This window comes from Gopherus flavomarginatus, chromosome 10, assembly GCF_025201925.1.
Source record: "Gopherus flavomarginatus isolate rGopFla2 chromosome 10, rGopFla2.mat.asm, whole genome shotgun sequence".
NCBI lineage: Eukaryota > Metazoa > Chordata > Testudines > Testudinidae > Gopherus > Gopherus flavomarginatus.
The window spans coordinates 41,037,179-41,064,979 of record NC_066626.1 but is presented as its reverse complement, the minus strand read 5'-3'; the positions used below and the strand labels follow the sequence as shown (position 1 = coordinate 41,064,979).

Here is a 27,801-nt window from a genome sequence, read left to right as displayed (position 1 = left end):
AAGGCTAAAAGACCATTGTCCTGGACAAAGAGCTTTCATTATAGACACACTAAAATAATTACTGAGGTCTTTTATCCTTTCTTTTCTTTTAAGTAAAATGTTTTTTCCACTCTCAAGAGTTACTTTGGGCTACATCTTGCACTCTTTATCCGGCCACACACAAAGTGCTTGAGGTTTCTCAGAAAACCCTACTTTTATCAGTGACTCAAGTCTCAATTATTAAGGCTGAGCTCACCATTTTCAATTAATAATTTAACATATGTCACCATTTTTTTGCTCCCCATGTTCTCAAATTGACCGATAGAATTCTTGAACTGAATCATTATTCCTCCAGGAGCGTGCTGGGGGTAGTGTTCTATGTGTGGTAATGATGTTGGCGGGGGTGAGGCAGGCCAGCAGTGTTCCATGCTACAGGTTCCTCGCAAGAGTCCTGTGCCAATAGGTGACTGTCGCACAGAAAGAAGAAGTCATCATGTTGTTGCAGTACAACATAAACAATGAAGTAGGGCAAACTCTGAAGAACAGATTTTGTTTACTCATTTTTTTTAAATTAGCCTTATATTAAATTTTATAATCTCAAAGAAATTTAGTACTGCCAGTGGTCCAAGTGTCCCAGACAGCCAGGCCTTACAATATTCAATATCTGATAAGGCACTATTTAATTAAATAGGAATACACAAAGTTGGAATCTCTATAGCCTGTGAGGTTCTATGACCCCTTTGTTAAATAAAGTTCCTGGGTTCTCATCTTCAAACACTGTCCATATCTAGCAGTAAGAGGAATAATCACAAACTGAAACTGAGCATCACAAATGTTTACAAGACAGTCTCCCTGGTCCTCATCCCATCTGTGGCATAGTTGTGACAGCCAGGTGAATGCTTGTCCACTGGAAATCTCCAGGGCAAAAATATGAGAGTTGCATGAATTACATAGCCCAGCAAGTGTGATTTGAAATCTAATTTATAGTGATCTCAGGGTTTTGTTTACAGTTGCAAACCTTAAGCATAACTTAGAAGTTGCGGCAGATTTAGACATTTTGCGTTCCCTTCTCCGTACACAAACGTGTTGGATACAACTATCCAGAAACAGCCCATGTAGCAATCAGGCTGTTCTGCCAAGAGACTGCTAAACATTTTTTGACTATCCCCTGGCATCATCCACAGGAGAGGACTCTCTTTATATCCAGATCATAATGTCTTTCATTGGTGGAAGCTATTAAAAAGAGCTATCCCACCTAATGGTCCATCTGTAGAGAATATGGGCTCAGTTCTGCAAGAAGCTGAGTACTGAAGGCCAAAATGCTCAGCACCTTGCAGGATCAAGCCCTGTAATTCCTTTTAGGAGAGGTCAGTGAAAAGTCTTGTGGTGAAAAGCACTTTGATGTGGCCACTGTAGGATTCATCTTGTATAAGAGAATCCTTGGGTTATGCAAACCCAACACACCTTCTATGACACTCCCCTATCTGAAGTGTCCAGCTGTACCATACTCAGCATTTCACAGAAAAAGTATATTTATTCCCATGAAGCCTTTCCATCTCATGGCTCCTTTTGCTCTAGCCCCTGACTAGGGAGGCAAAACTGGGCCAAATTCTGCCCTCACCTACAACAGGTTCAACCCCACTTAGGTCATGACAAAATTCAGCCTTCTAAATCATACACTCTGAAAAACTGCAGCTTTCTTCAGATTGGCTGATTTTATGTCAGGACTGGAAGCTTATTATTGCAGTTTTATTCTGCTGTTACTGCTCCAGTAAAGTAGCACAAGAAAAGGTTAAGTTAAAAAAAATCATTTACTAGTATAGTGGGCTTTCCCTCCAAGTTCCCACAGACTTTAGCTCTGGCCTAGATCAACAGTCATCTACATCTAGTCTTCTCTTCCTTCATCCTCCCTTTTTTTGGGATCAACCTGGCCAAAAGTGAAATGGAGTCTGAAAACGTAACACAACTGCTGTATTATCTTCCATACGCTTTTAAACTTTCAAGCTTTCTAATAAATGTACGTTTATATACTAATTGTTAACAGATAGTAATTGAAGCTAGATTAATGAGAACCCTGCTGTCACATTACAGCATACATTTTTAAAGACGTCTTTAAACATTTGGACAAAATATCTATATATATTTAAAATGGCATTTTTAACTGGTAAATGTAATTATCTAACTGAAGCAAAAAATACAATAAAATTGATTGAATCAAAATATTCCGTCATTGCCATATATAAGCATCCAGAGTACCTTTACAACAAATGAAAGTATTCTTTATTTTATGCTTTTAAAAATGCATTAGGGTAATTGCTGTGCAACAAATTACCTTCTTTACTCTAAGCTTGGGTACAACATCCCTAGCATGTATATCAATTGTGCATATTGTCATGATGCTGTGACGATCACCGGAGTGAGTTCCTTAACAGCATGTTTATAAGGGCATTCAGTTGAGCAATCTGCAAAATAATTATATTTCAATGGAGATATTACACTGTGAGGGGAAAGAAAACCTATTATATGTCAAGTGCTAAATGGAACCGTTCTGGTATCAAGACACATTTATTGGTGTCTTTAATCAAAGCAAATAACTTTTGCAAACTAATAATGGTATTGTTTTCTTGGCATTTTAATTTGCTTCTTTAGTAACAAAAATACACTTTGTAGCTAGTGGCCATTACTTCATTTCAAAATGAACACTGGTTTTCAGTTTCATTTGCACTATTACATCATCAGTGTGCCATGTGGTTACGTTATTAGGTGTTTAACATCTAACACATAGCATATGTACAGTAATATTACTATTTTGGAAATTAATATGAATTATTTTTGTCACGGCTGCCATAAAAAAATTACATGTTTTGCCCTGATTCTCTAACAGTAAGTCTGCTTTGAGCCAGACGAATGGTGAAAAGCAGGTTGATCTAGCCACTAGAGGATTTGCTTTGAATAAGGGAATCTCAAGGTTGTGTAGACCCACCACATCTCCTGTAACACTCCCCACTCCACCTGCTGCTGTAAGGGATGTAGCCTGGGTACAGAGGGTATGGCTCAGACACCCCTATTCCCCAGAAATCCCTGCCTTTTGTAACTCCTGAGGGCTATGGGTAGATGGCATAGACTAGAGCAATCTTCAGTCTGCTCTAATTTATTCCAAGGAACCAGATCAGCACAGGATGTCTATCATCAGGGCATATGTCCTCCTAACTAAGATTGTGAAAGTTTCAACTTAAACCTTGTAAAGCCTTCAGATACTATGGGGGACAGTGTCAAATTACTATTAATAATCTTACTTTCCATACTTGCATATCACTTTCACACACCTGTTTGTGACTGTAATTTTTCAGAGCAGTTTCAAACTCCCTCTTCAAGAAGCTCAAAGGTAATTCCAACATCAGCAGCTCACTAGATCTGACTGCCCATCAAAGCCACTTGGGCAGGATAATCAAACACACACTGGTTTCATGGCTTGTCTTCATATGGTGCTACATCTGCTCAATATGCAACAGCAGTTAAAAAAGCTAACAGAACGTTAGGAATCATTAAGAAAGGGATAGAAAATAAGACAGAAAATATCATGCCACTACATAAATCCATGGTATGTCCACACCTTTCATGATTTTGTACACTGTTTCTTCCAAACACCTCAAACAACATTTCTGTTAGGCAGAATGCTGGTTTTCCTTAACATGCTAGAGGTGTAATTTATCGTGTTCTAGGCATCTGTCTTCTTCTGGACACCTCTTTAAGTCTATTTTCCAGCAGAAAACAAGGCATCCGGCCCAAATAGACACAATGTTCACTTCCATCTGTAACGGACCAGAAGATTGCATCCAACCCTACTAGACACAGTCCTGGCTATAACTGTCCATTTGTGACTCCTAGGCTTGAAGTTTAGGAATAAATCCACTCACCCTGTAAAACCTCCCGTTGACTTGCAAGTCCAGAAACTTACATTCAAAACCTGATATTCAAAACCCACAGTGGAATTAGCCCTAGATAGGTGAGAGATGATTTCTTCCTTACAATATCCAACAGCAACTACATTCCTCTGGTTTACAATGAAGCTACAGGGGGGTTCATGAATATGAGAGGCAGAATTTTCACAGGAGCTCAAGCTACACCTTGGCAACCCATCCCACAAGGGAGAGGAAAGTCCACAGAACTAACCAAAAAACACATTTCTTCAATTTAATTTTCCCTTACCCTTCCTGTACATGTGGGTACATCTCACACACTTTACCATGTATAGTATCAAGTTCAGCTCCTTATAATCCCTACCATTATTAAGAAAATGATTTTGGTGGACTGTATCCAAAAGCAACAGCAGTGGATCACTGTTCATATTACTCAACGATTGTATATAATTTGGCCTCACTGAAACAATCTCTGCTCTGAAAAGGTTGAACTCTGGGCTATTATGAAGACTAAATTAACTCTCATCACTCGAGTGAGTGATCCATTCACATCAAGGTCAAAATCACTAGTTGAACAGCCTGGGGAAGCTGACACTGTAGCTGACTCACCTACAGTTACTAATGGATAAGGCTGTATTATTTTCTCAGCCAGTGGGGATTTCAATGTAAACATAAAATTAACCATTTGCTGTGAAAAACAAAAACAGTGGCAAAAAGTAAAATTCAGCCTTTCCACTTTTTCTTTTAACTGCGCATATTCAGCTAAAAGCCTGAGAGATTTCAATGTGATTGACCTTGCTGAGACAGGTATGAAAGCATAGGAGGCAAATGAGGGTAGGACCTTGGTTGGTTTCCCCTTGGAATCTCTTAAATTGAGCCTGAAGATCAGACAATTGAGACCACTAGGGGGGAGAGGAAATAGGGAAGAAAGGAAGTTAGTAGGAATCAAGGATCAGCATCTCCCAAAGAAAATAATACCCTTTCATCAGGGAAAGAACAGGGTCAGGTCTACCTTCTTACTTTTAAGTTCTCGTTCTCTTTTCACACCCCGAATTAGGGCTGATTAATAAATGGAATTTTCACCTCACAGGAAATTCTAATATTTCATCTGATTTCTTCCTGAAAGGGGACCAAAAAGATAGATAGAGGATGGTAGGATGGAGAGATGGATAGATTAAAAAAATTATAAAACAGAAAGTTCCAAAAATTTCAACATCAGAAAAATCAAAACATTTAGTTTCAGATTGACATTAATCTCTGCATCTGCCTGAGCTGCTGCTGTGCCTTATGAGAACTGTAGTTTCAGGTCTCTCGTGCCCCGACTCTTTCTTATGGACCTTGTTCACTGGCTAGCCTACATCTCTGATGATTCACTGTTATGTGTCTGTGGTTGGAACTTCCATGATGTATCACAGCCATTCAACCACAGGGAGAGAGCACAGTGCATTGTGGGAAATATAGTCCAACCAGGAAGGGGGGACCATAGGGGAGAATGGGAAGCAGAAGAAACAACAACCTCCATTAGGCACTGTGCTGACTTAGGCAGAGATTAATGTTGACCCAAAATGAGATGTTTGATTTTCCTGACAGAAATTTCAGCCAAAAAAAAAATCAATATTTTCCTGCAGAAATTTTTTGTGAAACCCCCTTTGCTGATGGAGAAATGTTTTGTTATTTTTTAGATAGATTAGATAGAACCAGCCCAGCCCCAACTTCTGCTCTCAGTACTTTAGTCTGCAGCTCAGACTCTTAAATCTTCCAGTTGCCTTGGGGTGACTAAACCATTCAAGGCTTGTCCACTTGTGCCGATCAAACTAAGTTGGCTTCCTAAACTGATTTAGTTATTTCAGTGCAAGTCTGCACATCCATGCTCTTATTTAGACATATGTCTCCATACACCAAAGTAACTGAATCTGTTCTAATTATGTGATAATTAGAATTAAGTAACCTTTGGCATATTACTCGCTTAGTATTATTGTGAAATATAATGCAATAACCTTTGGTTATTTAGCGTGAGGTGCAGCTGAGCCCTCAGAAACAGGGGGAAGGAAAAGCACTCAAGAACACTTTTTTTTGTCATGCCCTGTCTAATTAGCAAAGGGAGGAAGACCAGAAGACATCCCCTTTCTCATAAATTCTTCCTCACTGCTAAATGGTTTAGTAACCCTCAGGGCAGGTGGCAGACAGGCTCCAACTACCCTGGCCAGGCAGATGGAGATGGTTTATTCACCCTTCCTTCTGTGGGTTCTTCCCCTAAAAGCAGCAGAATGAAGTCTGGATGGAGCCCTTACATTATCTAAAATAATTTGCTTCACTGCATTATGTGTCACAATAATACTAAGCGAGTAGTACGCCACCCAATTATCTTACCTGCCCTTCTCAGACCCAGGCCTTTGAAAAGTGTACAAACTCCTCTTCTGTACTGTACATTCCCACTGCCATTTGTATTTCCACATTCTCATCAAATTTAAGGTCACCAACAGTGTCAAAAAGTTTCAGCAAATGTCTGGTAATCTTTTGATATGCATTAAAAAATTGCAGCTAGAGTAATTTTCATGTGGACACCAATAGCAGTAGATGAACAAAATAATGAAGAATGAAAAGTTTGCCTGCGATGGATCAGTTCCTTCAGAAATTATTTCCACTAAATCCACTGCAGACACAAAATACAATCTTGGAAAGCTGATCTCTTGCCCTCCGAATAGTCTGCTAAGGTTTTCTTAAGTCATAAGTCATAAACACGTGCACAAGGCAATGAATATAGGGCCAGTTATTGTTACTTATTAGTAATAACACCTCAAGAGGGAGGATTGTTATTATGGCACATAAACTAGACTAGCAGTCAGGAAGTCTTGATTCTTCTTTGTCTCTGCCACAAACTTTCTGTGTGACCATAATGTTTATAACACATTTTGAGTTCTTCAGATAGACGATATTATAAAATTGTGAAGAATTTTCATTACCTTACACTTCTATACATCTTCAAAGTCCTTTACAAGCAATTAAATAATGAACGAATCCTTTCAACAGACCTGGGAAGTAGGTAATTATTAACCCCATTTTGCAAATGGGGAAACTGAAGTAGAGTGAAGTTAAATGATATGACAAAGCATGCCCGAAAGTCAGAATTTAAAATCAGAAACAGGCATTCCTTCCTTCCTGCACTGTGCAAGGAGCTCTATGCAAGCTTTGCAAGTAATTAAAAAACACAACACATTTTGTGAATGATCTCCAAATTGACCACATTTTTCTCAGGTGGATTTACATGATTTGAAATTATTCACTTATTAACTTCTGCAGAAATCTCTTGCTCTGTACTTCTTTCAGGAGAAGTTCCTTGGCAAATATTCAATATTTTAAATTCAAATATTTTGATTGTGCAAAAAGATCAAATGCTATGAGACTGTTCCTTGATTGGATGAACAACACTTGGAGCTAAAATACTTATGATTTTAAATTCAGCACTTGTTTTCATAGGAAGGATGGTCCAGTGGTTAGGAACCCTACCTAGGACTTAGGGGACCCAGGTTCAATTTCCTGGTCAGCCACATGCTGTGTGACTTTGGGTTAGTCCAGGGATCAGTAACCTTTGGCACATCCCTCAGCTCGCGCCACTTCCTGCCACCCCCATTGTCCTGGGATGGCAGACAGTGGGAGCCGCAATCAGCTGAACCTGCAGACGCGGCAGGTAAACAAACCAGCCCGGCCCACCAGGGTGCTTTCCTTGGCGAGCTGTGTGCCAAAGGTTGCTGATCCCTGGATTAGTCACTCTGTGTCCCCGTTCAACATCTGTAAAATGAGGATAATAGTATCTCCCTACGTCACAAGGCTATTGTGAGGATAAATACATTAAAGATTTTGAGGTGCCCAGATGTTATGGCAATGAGTACCTAAGATAGAGAGATTTTTCTATGAACATTGTGCTATTTGCTTAAAACAATTATTTCAACAAAAAGTCCTTTGAGGTTTTCATCAGCTTACACCAAAGGAGTGTCTGCGTTACGAAACTGTTCATATGAAATGTCCAAGCCACACTAGATCAGATTAATCTCCACAAAAGCCTGTGAAACATCAGAAACAACGAGGAGTACTTGTGGCACCTTAGAGACTAACAAATCTGCCACAAGCACTCCTCATTGTTTTTGCTGATACAGACTAACATGGCTACAACTCTAAAACCTGAAACATCAGAGAGGCTCAGTTTGTCATCTATCTTTTCATAAGTAAATTATTATTGTACAACACTGACTACAGCTATGTCCTCTATAACCATTTCTTTCACTGATTCATCCACAGTATTTTTACTTCATCTTCCACTGTGTGCAGTTGAAGAGCTAACTTCATGACATCCCTTGCAAACCAAACATGTACAACCAAACTAGACATATTCTATTCATTTGTACTTATCAGTATAATAAAAAAACTAATGATATTTTATTCCCTCAATATGCCCCAAGGAATTGGTATACCGAATTTTGCAAGGTTCCCATGTTTTGCTCTTGTGGAGCTAGCATACGTATCTTGGAGCTTGTCTGCTATGATGTCTGTGAAGAATTCCTGATAATCTATACAAAATATGAGGAGATTTTCAAAAGTACCTAATGGTTTTAGAATCACAAATCTCATGGAAAGTCATTGGGACTCTTACTCCTAAATTTCTTAACTGCTTTCAAAAATTTCCCCTTAAGGACCACTGTTGAGCTAGCTACTGGTACAAAATAGGGCCCTCAGAATGCGAGAGATTATTTCAAGTAGTAACACAATCTAGTAATTGGGGAAATGATCCCCTTTACAAATCTTCTTAGCTACCTATCCATTTGCTCAACATATATTTGTTTCCATGGAGTTTTCATCCAGTCTTTAATACTTGTGTAAAAAATAAGAATAAACAAACAGCACCACAACACACTATTGGCTATAAACACAGACTGCAGCAGCTGAAGATGAACGCAGGGTTTCCAACTCTTCAGCAGATTTCTGTACAAATACGTATAATGAGCAAATGCAACAAAATAGTTTTTAAAATTTAAAACCTAATCATGCTGAAATATAATTTGAGGATTTATATTCTTGATTCTGTGTGCTAGAATATTCTGTGTGTTATAGAAAGAGAACACTGCCTACATTTCAGAAGAGAATGAACCAAAATTCAACACTAATGTAAGCAGGGCTGGTGCAAGGATGTTTCGGGCCCTAGGCAAAACTTCCACCTTGTGCCCTCCCTCCCACCCTGAGGAGTCCCCCACACACCCGCGGCAGTTCCCTCCCTCCGCCTTGAGGCGCCCCCCTTGCAGCAGCCCCCTAAATGCCTTGAGGTGCCCCCTAAATGCTGGCAGCGACCGGGGCAGCTGAAGATCTGGCCGCCGCGGTTGCTGCTGAAGAAAATGGCGCCCCCTAAATCCTAGCACCCGCGGTCACCTAAATGGTTGCACCGGCCCTGAGGGCTGGTCCCAGGTACCAGCCCAGCAAGCAGGTGCTTGGGGCAGCCAAGGGGAAGGGGCAGTACTTCAGGCTCTTAGGCAGCAATTCGGCAGCAGGTCCCTCGGTCCCTCTCGGAGCGAAGAACCTGCCACGGAAATGTCGCCGAAGAAGAAAGCGTCATGGTGGAGCTGCCGCCAAAGTACCACCGATTGCGGCTTTTCCCACCCGCCCCCCGCCGCTTGGGGAGTCAAAAAGCCTGGAGCCAGCCATGGATGTAAGCAAGTGTAAGTCCATAGTGGTCAAAAAAGTTATTCCATTCATATTGAGGCTGAATTTGGCCCAATAGCTTTAAAGCTTTAAAAATATTAAGGTAAAAGTTTGACACATCTACATAGCTGACGATAAGGGGTTAATACTCATTTCACACTACGCTGTGCCTACTTACTACAGCACGTTCTGTACGATGCTCTTGTATCACCCAGTTTGGAGAAGCCTGAAATAGAGGGATCTAAGGAGAATTATGGATGTTCTCTCAACTCTTATTTCCTTGTTTAAGATTAAACATTAATCTAATTAAATGTAGGGTTTAGGAATTTTCATGGATTTTCTTATTTAACTACACTCTGACAAAAAGGAAAGCTCTTGCTAGAAACATCTAAAGCTTGTCGACATGGGAAAAATGACCAGCTTGGCTCTTCCAGAATTAATGTTCCACAATAGCTATTCTGGAACAACTCCCCAGGTGGACACTATTCAAAATTAAAAGTGACTTTATTCCAGCATAATTACTCTACTCTAAAGTGGGGTAATTATTCCAGAATAAAATCCACACCAGGACATTATTCTGGAATAGCTAAATTATGTGGAATTATAGTGTAATGTTTCTCTGGAATAGCTATGCCAGTCAATTTCCCCTTTGTAGACAATGCCATAGAAAATCTACCTATCAATGTGTACCAAAAGGACTTCTTAAGATTCAAACCACACAAGAGAGTATAACAGCTCCTGAGGGTCCATTGCAATCTACAGTATAATGCAAATAAATACTTAGGGACTCAAACAAATGTCTTATTGACATAATAGGCCATAATGGCTCTGAATCTTTATCTGTTTTGTCATGGCCTAGGAATTTTACTTCTTAGCATGCAGATTATTAACACAATAGACCATAACGATTCCAGGCTTAGAGCTGATGCTCTCCATTTTATCAAGGCCTACTTAAGCACTCCTTGTGTGGATTCTTGACATGATTGACTATAATGGTTTCTTCAGAAACATTCTTTATCAACATCACAGCTTAGCACTTGCACAATAAGGGCCACATCCTCTGCTACTGCCAACAGCCTCCAGGGAGCTATGCCAATTTACATGCCAGCTGGGAATCTACTGTTTTTTTGGTTTTATAACAACAACAATCAAGGGTATAGTTATGGCTCATAATGGGCAAGCTGCAAAATGTTTGGAGGCTTGGGTCAGATAAGAATGCACAGCGACAGATGCAAATCTAAAAATCTTTTGACAGTGTCCTGGTTGCCTCCTCCCAACAGGGCTCAGTCAGTGTGTTCCAATCCAGGATTACTGTCTGGATCCATATTTACTGCCGGCAAACCTGAACCAAGTTTTAAGTGAGTCTTAACTGATTTATGATTTTGGGTGAAACCACATGTAAATTGGTGGTTTGCATTTGGAGATTCTTCCTGAAAGTTTGAGGCTTGGGCTGAATTTTGCTTTGCAGTTAAGAAGTAGTTTGAATTCAAAACTCAAAGTAAAAATCAAGAGGTGCAAATCTACACAAACCAAAACCAATGAGTTTTAACAGCTTGGGTATATGGAGGCTGCAATTCTCACTTTCTGCTGTCAGATAGCAATAGGGTTATGATTATATGTGAATGTTATAGAAAACAATCAAAATTTGAGAACCAAGCTTAAAAAAGATTTGGGGTCAGTTTTAAGAAAGGTCTGAGGTATGAACCAGTTTAGTTTGCCCCCTCCCCAAAAGTCAGGAGGATGTCTTGCTCCCTATGCCTGCAGAATGCTATTTCATGAGGAGGTAGGAAGCAGGAAAGGGTCTGTTTGATGTTACTCTACAACAGCAACTCTACCTTATTACAGAGCAGTGGTGATGGGCACTGGAATCAGTTTTTTCCATTGCTGGGCATCCAGGGGATGGTGTATGGCCTTGATTGCTGAAGGTGTAAAGCAGTAGAAAAGGAGGTTCCTTGGAATCACTGACAGGGTCTCTTTTAACCGAGGATAAATGCAAAGTTGGGAGCCAGGTCAGTGACCTAGCAGTACACTACAGAGATCTACAGGGCTCTGCTCCGACATGGCCAATCCCAGATTTCATAGTTCTTGTCCTTCAGAATTGGAGTGCTGCAAAGGTTATGCCTCCTGTGATGTTGGTGAGTTTCAAAGCGTCATCTCCCCTGGCTAGAAGAATGCATGTTACAGGACACGGAGGAAAACAAGAGAGCCTAACAACTTCAACAGACACGTTAAGAAAGCCAGCCTCAGTGGGAAACATTATCTGTCCGATTCCATAACAACATGGGTTTGGTTTTTGAACTTCTCTAATTTCAGAGTGATTACACTGGTTCTCAAGAAATTGTTCAAAATAATTTGCTTCCTCCTCGACACTTTACAGCCCTCAGCACTATTTACAGCCATACACATTGGTTCAAAATGGAGAAAATGACATGCCCCAAACTCTAGCAGTGCCTGGGAATACCATTGCAATGATAAAATCACTCACTATCAAGTACCAAAAAGTCTTAAAATCAGCCAGGCAGTATGACACCAAAAGACCATATGTACTGTATGAAGCTTTTTCTTCTCAATGCTCTTCATTGCTTATTCATGGAGATGCCGCTAATGCAGACATCACTACAGCATTTTCATTTGAACCAGGGTTACGATAATGAACTAGTAGTGCTTATTTTGCAAGGTAAGTTAAACCAAGTTTGAACTCTTCACTCATAATAGTGTACAGTTCACAGATGGAATCATCCATAATTGCTTCTTAGACTAGTTCAGAATTAAGTCCAAAGGTCCAATATATTTGAATAAAACCTGAACTATATATTTCCAAGTTCCCTCTTCACCCGTATCACTGTTTTTAGTATCTTGTATTTTGCCAGTACTTTACCTCGGCCACTTGAAATAGCTAACTCGCCAAACAATATATTGCCTTAGAAAAAATGTTCACCTGCTTAATTGCTTCATGCTGCCTTATACATCTGGTACACAGTATGTCCAGAATCCTCTATATATCCAGTGCTCCATACTTACTAGTTATTCCAATGCCTCCATAATATTCCCAGTTCCTGTCAACTCAAGAAGTGAGACTACACACTTAGGAATCAAACCTGATTCTTTATGTGCTAATCACACATCCATTAGACTTAACCCTGTCTTGTTTTTTACACCCCAGCCCTGCCATTGGCCTACTGGGTGACCTGGAGCAAGACATCTATCTCTGTGTGCCCACCCCATCTATAATATTGGGATAATGACCCCTTTCTTTGTAAACTGTTTTGAAATCTCCAGATGAAAAGTACCATACAAATGAGCTAAGTATTATTAGTGGTAGTAATATTATCTTCATGGACCAGTTTGTTCGATCAACATTATTGCTCTCATCTGGAAAAATCCAGCAGCTCAATGTTATGTGTGGTCTTACCAGGTCATACACTTTAAGTTGGCGGCACTGTAGCAAGACTGGAGCCTGTTCCAATTAGATTAAATGGAGAGTGTCAGTGCCCCACTCAGCAATGCCCCTTGGCTTGATGTTGTGAGTGAGCAGCACAAAGCAGATAATCCTAGAGAAAGCAACCCCCTCATATGAAGAGCAGCCTAGCCTCATAGGTGAAAATGGCACAAGATATGGAACACATTCAGGTACACGTTGCTTCTCTGAACAAGGAATAATACTTTATGTACCAACCCTCATCCCTTTTCACATTCTACATGTTCCCTAAACTTCCTGTGGACATCAGTAATGCATAAAGATAATGGAGGGTGGGGGAGATTCTGAAGACTAAGCCTATGCAATTCACCAATTTTGAAGTATTTTCTAATGCAAATATATAAAGTTTGATCACAGTTAAAATGCTGTGTTACTTTTGCTGGGAAACTATTATAGTAGCCAAACACTCCATTAGACAATTATTTCATAGTGCCCAGAAGAGTGCTAGGTACTTCAGAGAAAACAGAGTAGAGCGGTCCCTGCCCTCCAATCTAATTGATAAACATGACAGACAAATTAAGCTATAGCATATGCCAGTAAGGAGGAGTAGAAAGAAGGAAACAGATTACGGAAGTGTGAACACACAGTTACTCTGTTTAAGCATATTGTACATATGTCTTGGTGGACCAAAGGGTTTCTTTTAATTAGACTAATTTTTGCAGGTAGAGCTGCAGAGGTGAGTTTTTAAGAGCTATTTGAATTAGACAAGACATGTAGGGCAAAAAAAGTTATTATGGAAACAAGAGTTTAACTGGCTTTGAATACATTCTTGCTCTTTCTATTCATGAAACCAAATCTATTCTTGGTACATTATGCAGGTGGGTAAGTGTTTTAATTTTGTCTTTCTGTGAAGTACCATCTGTAGGCTTACTTGCTGGACACAGAACACTGAAGTTGGACATTGGTATATTCCTAAACAGCAAATCCTGTGTTCCAAAGAGAAGGAGAAATTAGAGGGGCCAAAATGTGTGTCTGCAGGTAGAGAACAGTGCAGAACTTTCAGTTTGCCTGGCCTTGAGTCACAAATGTCAGAGAGCATTACATCTTGAAAGACTATTTATGATGGGAAACAACAACTGCTATTTTACTTCAAGAATTATACAAAAAGTTTTTCTTTGGGTTTCATTTATGTTATTTCATTTCTTGGGTTTTACTTACAAAACCACTTATTTTAGGCTGTAGAATTTGCATGTGCACAGCTTTGCATGGGCAATTTTTGCTCACTCTACACTGGTGCATATGAATAAATGTACACAAATTATACATTCATAAAACCCTCACTGTGTGTGCATATGGGGTGCAAACAGGTTTTGGATTCTATCATCAGTATAGAAATGATCATAGAATCATAGACTATCAGGGTTGGAAGGAACCTCAGGAGGTTATCCAGTCCAACCCCCTGCTCAAAGCAGGACCAATCCCCAGACAGATTTTTGCCCTAAATCCCTAAATGGCCCCCTCAAGGATTGAGCTCACAACCCTGGGTTTAGCAGGCCAATGCTCAAACCGTTGAGCTATCCCTCCCTCCACAGAGCCACTATTGATAGTGTTCAGTAACTATGCAAGCACATTTAGACTCGTCTTAACTAGGAAAAAGGTGTGTTCTTAATTCAAGTTAGCTAAGTTTACTATCCTAGAAAAGACAAGGCAAATTGTAGTTTTCGCATGAGTTAGCAGGTGGCGCTAAAGATTATGGGGGAAGCTTAGTCTTTAACTCAGCCTGCTAACAGTGAAAACCATAAACTGCCATGTGTCTACTGGGATTTTTACCTCAACTGAGCTAACCTGAGTTAAGAACAGATGTTTTATTTAGTAGCGGCACAGCCTTAGAGTCCTTTAAAAAAATTAGCCCTGGAAATTAGAGGGATTGCAGAGGTTATTAATCTCTGCAGAATTCAACCAGGTGCATGTATCTAGCTTTTTTGAGAAGAGGAGAAGCTGTAACGTGGGTTGTAGCAGGAAGAGCACCAAGCCAGAGAGTTCAGATCTGGATCTGAACTGTCCCATGGTTTGGGGATGTAAAGAGCCCAGGTCTGGTTTGGATCCATCTTTAAACCGTTTAGCTATTTTGGGTTAGAGCAGCACAGCCTGGATTAGGTGTGCACCATTTCATGGGGAGTTCAAGGAAGGATTAGGGCTCATGCCACTCCCCTCCTGCACAGAGAAGTTGCACAAGTTGCACAGTCCTTCCAGATGACGCAGCCCATGCCACAGGCTTGCTTCACTGGCGCTTGTGCTGGGGGAGAGGGAGCAAGGCTATGACCTACTCTAACCTCTTCTATTTGGGGAAATGTGCACTCCAGGCATATCCCTGCACTCCTCTGAGTTACTGCCCTGGCCCTTGCGTGGCCCATCTAGCAGAGTAGCAGCTCTTCTACGGTTAAGACTGATATAGTTTGAGGGAAACCCCTGTACAGCAACCAGTGTTAAAGCTATATAGAACTAGACAGAGCACAACCTTGGGAAGACTAGGGCCAGTATAATCCAAACCAGCTCAACAAAGCTCACCAATATGGTTCTTTTGTGTCTGGACCCCATCACACCACTATGTAGGCATCTGGGTCCTACTTCTCCAATCACAGGGTATGAGTCATTCTCATTAAATTCAAAAGGGAGTTAGTTGTATCCTGTGGCTGAAGGATCAGGCTCCTGAAGTAGTAGCTGCTTCTACGTGAGGCAGCCCTTTTTCCTATTCAGCATTCCCACTCTTGTCAGAAAGAATAAATCGATTAGAGAAAAGGAACAGTGTGATGCTGGCAGACCCAGTGCCAGCTCATGCCAAGTCTCCAGGCCTCACTGAACAGTGACAAATGCACAGCTTAAAACCAGTCTGGCTCACCCAAGTGTTAGTATTGTTAAAATAGATATTAGATGTTATAAGAGGGTGTTTGAACTTCATGAAATGATTTTAGGATGCTGCATGTATTGAGCCTACTTACAACATCTGTAGTCCATGTTATAAGGTAGTGTTTAAATGTTTGCTCTGTAACTATAAAAACATTCACTAAGACTGTAAATCTCCCAGAGTCAGGAGAGAACCATCACCACATGTGAAATACAAGTTTTCCACAAGAGGTATTATCGCCTCCCCTACAAAAAAAGGGTCTACAGACATCAGCCAAGCCATTGCTGACAAAAGACTCTGTTGATTGCTTCTCCCACACCCCTGAAGAGGATATGTGCACAAGCCCTTGTCCCATTACAGCTTGAACACTGGGGAAAGGGAATAAAATGCCTGCTAAGGATAAATTGTTTTCCCTGGGCTGCATGAAGACTGAGAGGCAAAGATGTCTAAGCATAAGTATGGGGTCTCCAGCTGTTTAGCTTGGGTTAGCCCTAAAGAACATATGGAATTTGCTTATTACAGAAGTTTCTATTATCTTTTGAAACGTAAGGCTGTAACTCATTTGTAGGGCCCTACCAAATCCACGGTCCAATTTGATCATAAATGTCATGCTTTCAGTTATTCCAATCTGAAATTTCAGGGTGTTGTAATTGTAGGGACTGGCGGAGTGGGTTGCAAGGTTATTGTAGAAGGAGTTGTAGTACTGCTACCCTAAATTCCCACTAAGCTATGCGACCGTACAGCATGCTATCAAGTACCGAGCAGGCAGCGAAAGGCCCCTCTCCCCTAGCCCCAACCCTGGAGCTGCCACAGCCGGGGAAAGGCACCTCTCTCCTGGCCCCAGGCTGCTATGGTGAGAGAGGACTTAGAGGTGTCCTCTCTCCCCTGTGCATCCCCAGGGAAGCCTGCAACCCAACCCCCTCATCCCCAGCCCCACTCCAGAGCCTGCACCCCCAGCTGGAGTCCTCATCCCCACACCCTCACCCACTGCCTCAGCCCTGAGCCCCCTCCCACACTCTGAAAGGCTCAGCTCCACCTCTGCCACACATCACCTCCATATTGGTGCACATAACAAAATTCATTCCACACATGGATGTAAACAATTAGAGTAAACATGGCTGCTAGCCTTATTTCTGCTCTGCTGCTGATGGCAGCACTGTCTTCAGAACTGGACAGCCGGACAGCAGCAGCTGTTGGCCCGGAGTCCAGCTATGAAGGCAGAGCCACTGCCAGCAGCAGTGCAGAAGTAAGAGTGCCATGGTATAGTATTGCCACCCTTACATCTGCAGTTCTGCCTACAGTGCTGGACCCTCTGTCAGCAGCCGCCACTCTCCGTACGCCCAGCTCTGAAGGCAGCAGTGCAGAAGTAGAGGTGTCATAGTATGGTATGGTATTGCCCCCCTTACTTCTGCGCTGCTGCTGATGGGGCTTTGCCTTCAGAGCTGGGTGCCTGGCTAACAGTCGCTGCTCTCTGGCCACCCAGCTCCAAAGGCAGCTCAGAAGAAAGAATGGCAATACCGTGACCCCCCCCCCTAAATTAACCTTGCGACCCCCCTACAACTTCCTTTTGGGTCAGGACCCCCAATTTGAGAAACTCTGGTCTCTCCCATGAAATCTATATAGTATAGGCTAAAAGCACACAAAAGACCTGATTTCACAGTCTGTGATGCATTTTTCATGTCTATGAATTTGGTAGGGCCCTACTAATTTGTGTGTATGTTGATCTGCTTTAACCTTGTATATAACTCATTTATTTTTGCTAGTTAATAAATTTTTAGATTATTATATGATAGGCATAAACATTGTCTTTGGTTTGAGATCTGAAGTATAGTTGACCTTGGGTAAGTGACTGGAGTAACCTGAATATTATTGTGATTTTTGGTGCAAGGTACCATTTATCACAGAGATAAGCTTTCCAGTGTGGCAAGATAGACCAGAGTGCCCCAGGGGACACTGTGTTAAGACTGTTATAGTAATTTAGGAGTTCACATTTGTTACTGGGTTGGTGAAATCTAATTATAGAATATACAACTAGTTTGCAGTTTGTGCCCCATTCTTTGACAGTCTGCCCTGAGGTAAGCGCACTCAGTCATGAGCCACTCTAGACAGTTTGACAAACAGACAAACACGACCAGAGTCTCCCTCATAACATTACTATTGCTACCCTGAGAGATCAGTTTTTAGGAGTCAGCATCTTTGAGTCTTCATGAAAATGAAGGAGAGGTGCTGGAAGCTGAAGTCAGTCACTGCACATTCTTTCTTCACAAGCTATGCCTGCATCTCACCATAGCAAGAACAAGCAAGGTGATAATTGTATCAGACTATGTGAGGGCTTTGCCCTTAAGGCAGATCCCCTTATTCTTCCATTTAATTATTATGTGTGTACATACTCATACACAGTACAGACATGTGAAGCAAAGACCGAAGGAAATAAAAATTTCTCTTTTAATTCCTTCCTGAATGTTCATTACCGAGAAGTATAGAATCCCTCTTTTTCTAAATGTCAGGTTCAAAACAGATCAAACAGCATATTGATTTATTTCTCCAGCATCTGTTTTTAATCATTTTTTATTACATGTTCATTCAAAAATATACCATTATTCAAATGAGAAAAATGGTCTTAAAAAACATGCAGTGACCACATGGAACGAAATAGAAATAAAATGAGATTAATTTTTCAGAGTTTGTTTATTAATTCTTAAGAAAATGGTCTAAAGGGCCCCTAATTCCAACTAAATCAAACCACAACTCATATCATGAAGTTCTCTCTCCTCTTTTGTTAAGTGAAGCAGGAAGTAAGAATTAAGATTAGTGCCTGTGTTTCCCATTATGAACACAACTGCAGAGATGAGACCTTACCTGTACAAAAACCCCATATTCCACACAGACTTCAGTAGAATGACATCTGCATGGATTGTTTCAGCTGTTTATATTCTGGAATGCTTACTTCAAAAATGTCTGCAAGTTTGCTGAAGACTTTTCAACTCACCTCCAGTTTTGCAATGTCTTTAAGGATGTAATTTTAGAACATCTTACCAACAATGGACTAATGCTTTGCATATACTTTTTAAAAGACTCTAGATTGGTTTGCCCAGAATTCTGCTCCATCTGTCTACCTTTCTATGTCATGAGCAGGTGTCATGAAGATACACCAACTGGTGGGGATGGGAAAATGACCTACATCTTATCCCAGAGTAAAAGGGAAGATCAGAACATCACACTGAGGTGTTTCATCAGGAAAAGGAGTCATTCTTGCAATATATTCAGTGCCTGCCAGTTGGAGAAACATTATGGGGAGGGGGTAGATGGTCTCCCCACTGTACTGGGCATGCTCCACACAAACATGAGGAGGGAAAAAGAGGACAGGGACTCACCATTTCCTCATCCCTTTGGCAAGAGATGCACTTATAGCGATATACAGAGGGTCTAATGAAAGTGTAACGCTCAAGAGTACCAGTAAGAGATGGATATTTTCCAGATCCCAACCACATGACACAGGTCATGGACACAAAGTGTTTCATCTCTGTCATGCAGCTGAGTCAGTACCCACCAACTCCAGAGGTTACTTTTACAGTCAGAGTTGTTACCTTCAAGTGCAGAGATGGTAATTGTGACCGACCCTTGCACTGAGTATACAAGAGGTATTATCCCTCCCAACTCTCAGTTTCTCTGCAAAGGCCAGTCACAGTCTGCCATTCTGCCCCATTATAAGCAGATACATGCTTCTTACCTACTTTGAACCAGGATTTGGCCCAGGAGCTTGGAAGGGGTGGGGTTAAACAAATGATTTCCCCCTCACCCCAAAGAAAAAAAAATAAATCAAGACCTGAAGCCCAATTCTCCAAGGCAACCCTGGAGTAACAAACCAATTGGAGGCAGGGGCGGATGCTGATATGAGAATGTCCACTTTTAGGCTTTATATCACAAACAACCTTGCAATTAAAATTTATTTTAAAAAAATCAGGAACATACTTCAATAGCAACATTTTAAAAGACTGAAACTAGACTCTCCCTCTCCAAATCTACAGACTACAGTATTTCGAGGAAGAAATTCATGTCACCTTAATTTACTGATTATCTAGTTCATAAAAAAGATCTGGGAATCTTCTTCAAGATAGTGTTTCTCCCACAGGTCTTAGGGACAGACCTTCCTGGTCACATATACTTGAGTAAATCCCTTTGTTTAAAAAGATCTGTTTTTAAATGATAAGCCCATTTCTGTGCCATATTATTTATTGTTACACTATGAAGCACTTGGGTGCTTGAAAGAATGAGCTATATACATCAATAAATGTTAATGTATGCTGTATATTGACTGCAGGCTGCAACTATGTTTTCCAGACTGTTTACAGTGATGGAAGTGTCATAGTAATTTATAAAAGCAATAGATAATTTTACCTTATCCATATGCAAAACCTAAGTAGGACTTTTCATATTTAAATCTGTTGCTAAACTCACGCTGTTTAACATGAAAGATACAATTATTTACTGAAGTAGGGCTCCTTAGAGGTTAAGTAGGTGATCCATAGAGACTATCCCATAACTTTTCCTTAGCTGCCATTCATTAAATATGTTCCATCTCATGAACCATGAATCATTTCATTTTTAAGTACACTTTTATTTCCTTTAAATTTACCTAAAATTTTATGAGATTCAGCCTGTACAGCCCTGACAGACAGCCCGCATACATTTAAAACATTCCCAGTGGAGAAGCATAAAACATTTAAAATCTATATTTGATCTGACAACAGCAGCACCACGTTTGAATTAGAAACAGATTAGACATAATTGAAGATAAAGAGGACGCAAGCGTCACTCCCATTTTGGTGAAGTGGGCTTTAAATTATCAGATTCATCCAGAATACATTACCAAGAAACATTGAATTGTTATCTTTAGACAGCCTTTTCTAAGAGTTTACAATTTCTCAGTTCAGTGAAGCTTACCACCAGCTTGTTATCAGAACAAAAAACGAAAAATCATTTGGTTCAGAGCACAGAACTGATTTCACCTCAAAAAAGTACACATTTTCTTCTGATAACAGATACTTCATTGGACTGCAGAGGTGCCACTTCATGCTTTACAGTGAAGGCAATCTTTTTTAAGGTGCTTCCACTTTTGAGGTAATTCCTAACCACATTACAAACAGATATTGTTTGTCAGTTTGTACCTCAAATAACCCTCCCCTCACAGAAACACACACCCACAAGCACATACACACACACACACTCCCCAACCCCTTTTCTTTTTTCTAGCTAACTTTGGATCATTCACTCTTCAGCTTCTTATTTAGTACCAACCATGGACTCATTACTCATGGTAATTTCCAAAACATAATTATGGCAAAAATGAAGTATATTTACAATATTCTGGATTTTCTAGTTAGAATATGATTATAAACTTCAGCAGCAGTACCAAACACATCAATTTTGCAACGACACACTATTAATTAGGTTGGTTTTAAAGACTAACAGATTTTTACTTATTTGGTTTATATACTTTAGAGTGCAAAACTACAAACACTTGGTATCGGATGTTACTGTAATTCCCATGAACTCCCAGTAGTAAGCACTACATCCAGTAGAAAGTGCTTTCAGAATTTGGCCCTCCCATATCCAGAAACTCAGCTGTGTTTCTGCAAGGATTTACTTGTTCTCAATTTTTCTTGTAGCCTGAGTTCCACGGATCCCCAAACCTTATCCTCACTACAGAAAATACCTGTTGCTGACAACAGGTATCAGCAAACAGGTGCAGCTGAAGCAATGCTGAACATAGATAAGCTGTAAGTGTACCCAAGGATGAGACATGTTTAGCACTGTTTCGTTACATATGGTCGACCCTTGCAGGTTAAAGGCAGCTACACAAAAGCAATTTGTTGTTTTTTGTTGGGTTTTTTTTTTTTTTTTGGTAGCACAGACAATGTGCTTGAGAGCAACCTTGGCTTGAACCCCATACTACCAGCTCTTAGCTGTAACTAGACAGCATTGCCTTTCCAGAGTTGTATTGTATTGTATTGTAAAAAATGAGTTTCTGCTTCTTATTTGATGCAAGGTTTGACATTTACCTGGGCTACATGCTTAATAAACACAAGCAATCCATTGACAATACATCCATAAATAAGGACACAAAGAAATCTGTCTATAAATTGCACATTAAAGAACAAATTTCCATAGTAAAACCATGTTTTCCAACAAGTATTTAGACTGCCTGAAAGATTAGAATTGAAAAGTAAAGCAATCAGTTTGAAAGTCTCTCAGACCCAGCACAGATCAACAAATTTCCTGGAAATTGTGCCTGGGGAGCGGGGGAGGTGAAACAAAAAACAAAAAAAAATGTTTCATGCACAGAGCTTTGATCTTTTGAAAAATGAGGATGAAAGCAAGGTTCCAGTTTCACAGAGACTTGTAAAACACCCAATCTAATATTATAATCATGACATTCACACTGATATAACTTTTGGTACACAAAACTTTTTTAACAAACCCCTATATTACACACTATGGCCCACCTTTTCAATAGCGGCCTTCCAGTTAGAACACATAAAATCAGACCATTTATGCACAGTTTCTGCATGTATGTGTTCAAACAAATATTTGTTCATGCAAATGAGATAACTTACTCAATTTGCATATACAAACAGGTAGTGTCCTGATCCTGCAAAACTTCATCTGTGCAAGATCAGGGCCCAATCCAACAGTTGTGCGCAGAAAACTTCCCATTGCAAAAACCACGGCATAGTTGAAACCCCTTTGAAATTGAATTCTAGGTGTTTTATCATAAAAATTAACATTGAGATGAAATTAACACACAACTTCTTAGCCTTGGAACATTTTTTAAATGTTTTCCCTATTTATCAATATTTAACTAAAACCTAAATATAAAAACAAAAATGGAAATTACATTTTTCAAGTATTTCTCTACATTTTTGCAACTCAAAAATTCCTTCAGTTTTTTTACATAAATACCACAAAAGTTTGCGTTCAGTTTGAAATAACTGATTTTGTTATTTTGATAAACATACTATAGAAGAATTAAGATACTGAAATTTAAATCTCTTCAGCACATGTGAAGTATGACTTTATACTGACTACACTATTGTTACACGTAATAATTTCAGTGCATTACTTGGAGTAATTATTAGAGATAATCAGAACATGTGGCGGGGGGGACAAAAAGCTAGATACATCTCTTTTCTTTTTTATTTTTTCAATCAAAATTGTTTTAAATCTTAATTTCCCTACCAGCTCTAGTGATTATTGTTATTACATGAATAAATAAAATTCCATAAAACACAATAATCTATTTATTGTGCTGGTTTTATTCTAACTGATTAGAAGCCTGATTCAAAGTCCACTGAAGTCAGTGGAAAGACTTTTATTGACTGAAATGGGCTTTGGATCAGGCTCTTGAGGCTGACAATAAGATCATCTTATTGGTGGAAATAAAAACAGAAATAAACTCCAAAAGGGTGATGAAATTGATTTATTTAAAAGCAACAACATTATGGGTCATATCGAGTTGTCACCTCCAGATCATGGTGGGATATCCTATTCCTTCTAGTCTTCTGTCTGGATTTGGGTCTCTTTCAGTCCCTGGGTTTTTACTAGAAATGATCCCAAAGTCAAACATTTCTAAACTTTGGGAAGTTCACAGTCAAACACAGCACCCTTGGTCTGTCCAAAAGTTTTAGCTGTGAATTGTTCTTTCCTGACTGCTCCACAGTGTACTAGAGGTTGTTGGCAGGGCTGGTGACTAAGTAGATCCACTATGGATTTTACAGTCTGTGATGGGGAGCACACCAGATACCAGGGCTACCATGATAGCCAGAGGAATTTCAGAGTAGTTCCACTGCCTTTAATGACTGAGGGAGTCAAGGGGGGAAGAATTCCTTCCTCCCAGCCCCAACAGTGAAGAGATTCCCACCCCGTTCACAGCATGGCCACTAAGGCCAAGAGCATCATTTTACAATCTCCGAGTAAATCTCTCAGTGTAGTTGTGCTGCCCCAGGAGCTGACCAGATTGGGATTTATATAAGGGCAATAATATATTCTCAGTCTTATTCTCTATCCCCTTTTTAATGATTCCTAACATCCTGTTTGCTTTTTTGACTGCCTCTGCACACTGCGTGGACATCTTCAGAGAATTATCCACGATGACACTAAGATCTTTTTCCTGACTCGTTGTAGCTAAATTAGCCCCCATCATATTGTATGTATAGTTGGGGTTATTTTTTCCAATGTGCATCACTTTACATTTATCCACATTAAATTTCATTTGCCATTTTGTTGCCCAATCACTTAGTTTTGTGAGATCTTTTTGAAGTTCTTCACAATCTGCTTTGGTCTTAACTACCTTGAGGAGTTTACTATCATCTGCAAACTTTGCCACCTCACTGTTTATCCCTTTCTCCAGATCATTTATGAATTGGTCCTAGGACTGACCCTTGGGGAACACCACTAGTTACCCCTCTCCATTCTTAGAATTTACAATACAGGGATAACAGGGTGAAAGCCTATGGGCTGTGATATACTGGAGGTCAGATGATCTAATGGTCCCTTTCTAGCCTTCAAATCTATGTATTCATGAACTACCTAGTCTAGTTTAATTATTCCAGCAGAGTGAAATGCAAAAGGGAAACAAAAGCATAAATGGTTGAAAACACATTACATTTTCAAAATCTTTTCCGTTTCTGTAACTTGAGGCGTTGTTAATAATACAAGCACAGCACCTTTAAATAGATACATTAATTCTTTAGTGAACCATTAATTTATAACTCTTTTGGGTAGCTATTCCACGCCACCTACCCACCCACAGACCTTTTCACTGAACTTTATCCTTGGAATACACTGATAACACTATTGGAAAGCAGGTCACTGTTAAAATGATGAAGGAAGTTAAAGAACATAGGGCAAAATCCTGGAAATCCTCACTGGAGTGAATCTTTCCCCTCTCCCCCATACATACCAACCCATTGAAGTAAGGGGGAGTTTTGCACAGATTGTGACAAAGGACTGCAGATTTTGAGCTATGATCCATTGTTTGATTTTTAAAAAGAAACAGATCCAAGTTTAATCTCTCTCAAAATTAGGCTAACAATGGTAGAAAACAACAAAAAGTTCTGAAGTATGACAAAAAGTGTTGTGTGCGTTACACAGCGTCCTTACCTCCACTTCTGTATAGATCTGTTTCAGTAGCTGCTGCCCATAGTTTCTGAGTAGCTCAGCAGTTGATTTTAAAGGTTTGAAAATGTTGTAATACAGACTGCCAATCCTCTAAAGCCATCAGATGCCCCAGTATTTCAACCAGAATGGGGTAGCCTCCTCCTTTCACTGTGTTAGCTAAACCTTTTTCAGTTTCATGAATGAATTTCTCTAGCTCAGTAACACTAATGATATATAACATGAGTAAGTGTCAACAGTTAGTTAGCATGGAGCCTGTGAAAACTTAAGGCAAGCCGCACACATCAATTATATTAATGAACAAGTAAATGCAATCAAATCAAATGTAGAAGCATTGTGTTAAGTTTTTACAAGATGAGAACTGCATTTCTCATGCATGACAGAAGCTCTCTCAATGGGCAAGACGTGGTACCATCTGGCCCTGCCTCCCCTTTTTTCTTCTCCCGGTGCACCTGCTCAGGTGGCAGCCAGGGGCTAGCTCCTGGTCCTCCAGTGGAGGACGAAGGGGCTAGTTAGCACGGCCGGTTGTGGTGAATGATCCAGAAAGGCATCTAGACAGGGGATGTGCAATATCAGGGTCCACTCCCTGTACAGGATGATTAAGGTGGGGAGAATGCAAGTTATACCTTTGAAAAGTGTAGCCAGGGTCAGCTCTTACTTCTTTTCTCTGTGTTACTTAAAGTATTCATTATGCCTTTATTATTTGTATTCTTGTTGTGCCTAGCCAGCACACCTCCATCCGCTGCTGCTCAGGTGGTGAACCTCCACTCCTTCATCAGCATGGTTCTGCCTCTTAAGTATTAATTCAGCCATAAACACATAATAGGCAAATGGTAGAAGCATTAGAAATCCATAGTACTTGTGGCAAGCTAAAACGCCATTAGAATAAAAAATTAGTAAGAAGTAACTTCGGTGAAGTAGGTAATCACTATTGGGTTTTAAACATGAGGAAACTCAAGCACAAAGAAGTTGTGGCCTTGCCTCAGGACATATACCAAGTCTATGACAGAGCTGGGGTCACTCTGTTTTTTTGCTTCCAGTCTTCCTCTCCCTTCTTTGGCCAAAGGATCAAATTTCCAACAAAGCCAGTTAAGAGAATGCAGAGTAGCTTACCTGTGAGTTACACGGTTGAATAGATGTTCCTTAAATATCTAACTCCATTTTTAATAATATTCATCCAAGATATTTCTAAAGGCTTAATATCAACCAGGAACCAGTTATTGAAAGTCTGATTTTCAAATTCACTAACTTCCTTGTACAGTGTTACATAAATATTGATGTTAAAGAAAAAATATAATTAGCATTTTTAATTTAATCTACAAAATAATATAATGATTTCATTCTATCAGCACAAGAAAGAGAAATATATCAAACCACAAAAACTAAAATACTTGTACTTTAAAGTGTTCTAACTTGGGCAAGCATTTCTGATGCTCATATTCTGCATACAATTCCAGCTCCTCGATATTAAGAAATCTTTCACAGAACAAGAACTGCTTCATAAATTCAGATTTATCATCCATCCATAAGTAGCTGTATTTGTTAAAGTGGCTTTGATTCTCTTGAACATTAACAGTGACCGATTGCACTCTGCTCATGATTTCTTCCAGGGTATCCATCTGATCCACATCTTGATAAAGTGCAAATAAAATTGAAGGGTGAGTGGAGCCAGCAATTTAATTTAAATTAAAAAGAGGTGGGCTGGAAGCCAAACCATAAGGTACCTGCAAGGACCCAAGAAGTTAGCCCAGTGGCAAGTGAATAACCACATGCCAGTTAGCAATCAGGTTGGCTGTTTGCTGCTTGAATAAACTGAACGTGATTATTTAGGGTTTAGTAATTTCTATTTTATCCACCAGCCCAACATCTTTAAGTCCTTGGGAAAAGATCAAATCAGTTAGTGTCTATTTGTCATCAACTGACCACAAAACATACCACTGTTCTTGCCCATACCTACTGAGAAGTTGCCCACCAAGCTGTTGACCTATATAAAACATAAAAAGCCTTATTTCAACGAAGTCCTAAATGCTGCCAGAGTCAGCCTCTGCTGGATCTCAAGAGACTGAAATCCAGAGATAGGATCCTAGGACCCCGCACCAAGAATTCCCGAGCACAGGGTTTAGGTCCCTGCAGACAGACAGCAAAAGTGGGTGACTGAGGTGACATCATCTTGGTGAGAGATTATTTTGGCTGAAGCGATAACGGCAGGTACAATGGAGACCATAAAGCTCAGTCTCTCCATATTGTAGGCTCCCCTCTGTGACTGGCTTTGAAAGCTGTATTTAAGCCCCTTCCCTCACCTTCTCTTCTCCTCAGACTCGCTCTCCAGCTGCTCTCCCTTCTTTCCCCCGCCCTTCCCTTCCTTATGTTCCCTTTCCTTTCTTCTCTCTGGTTACCTCATCCTCTCCTAACACAACCCCACCCCACCAAATTAAAAACCTCCATGAGCTTCCAAAAACTCCTCAAACCACATGGCATTGATGTGGCTTTTCAAAACCATCTCATTGTTTACCCTGCTTGTGCGTTGTGGCCCTTTCCCCACCCTGTCTCTCTCTTGCAGTGTTGCCAGTTCTCAGAGTTTTAATGCATCTCTTTACATGTACTGGTTTTCTTAAAGCCCCAGCTGCTGGTAGCTGGAGATTGCCTGAGAATCTCAGCTCTTATTTTAAAAAAAAGGGTCAAGCCTTCATGGTGCAGAGAAACCCTTGAAAATG

General features: G+C 40.2%; 1 protein-coding gene and 1 pseudogene across 1 annotated transcript in view; one reads left to right on the top strand and one right to left on the bottom strand.

Annotated features, from left to right (window-relative positions):
* Positions 1 to 27,801, top strand: part of MAP3K20 (mitogen-activated protein kinase kinase kinase 20) — a 564,831-nt gene that overhangs the window by 387,464 nt on the left and 149,566 nt on the right. The window lies entirely within an intron of this gene.
* LOC127030193 (dynein axonemal heavy chain 11-like) overlaps positions 1 to 27,801 on the bottom strand; it is a 243,483-nt pseudogene that overhangs the window by 186,176 nt on the left and 29,506 nt on the right.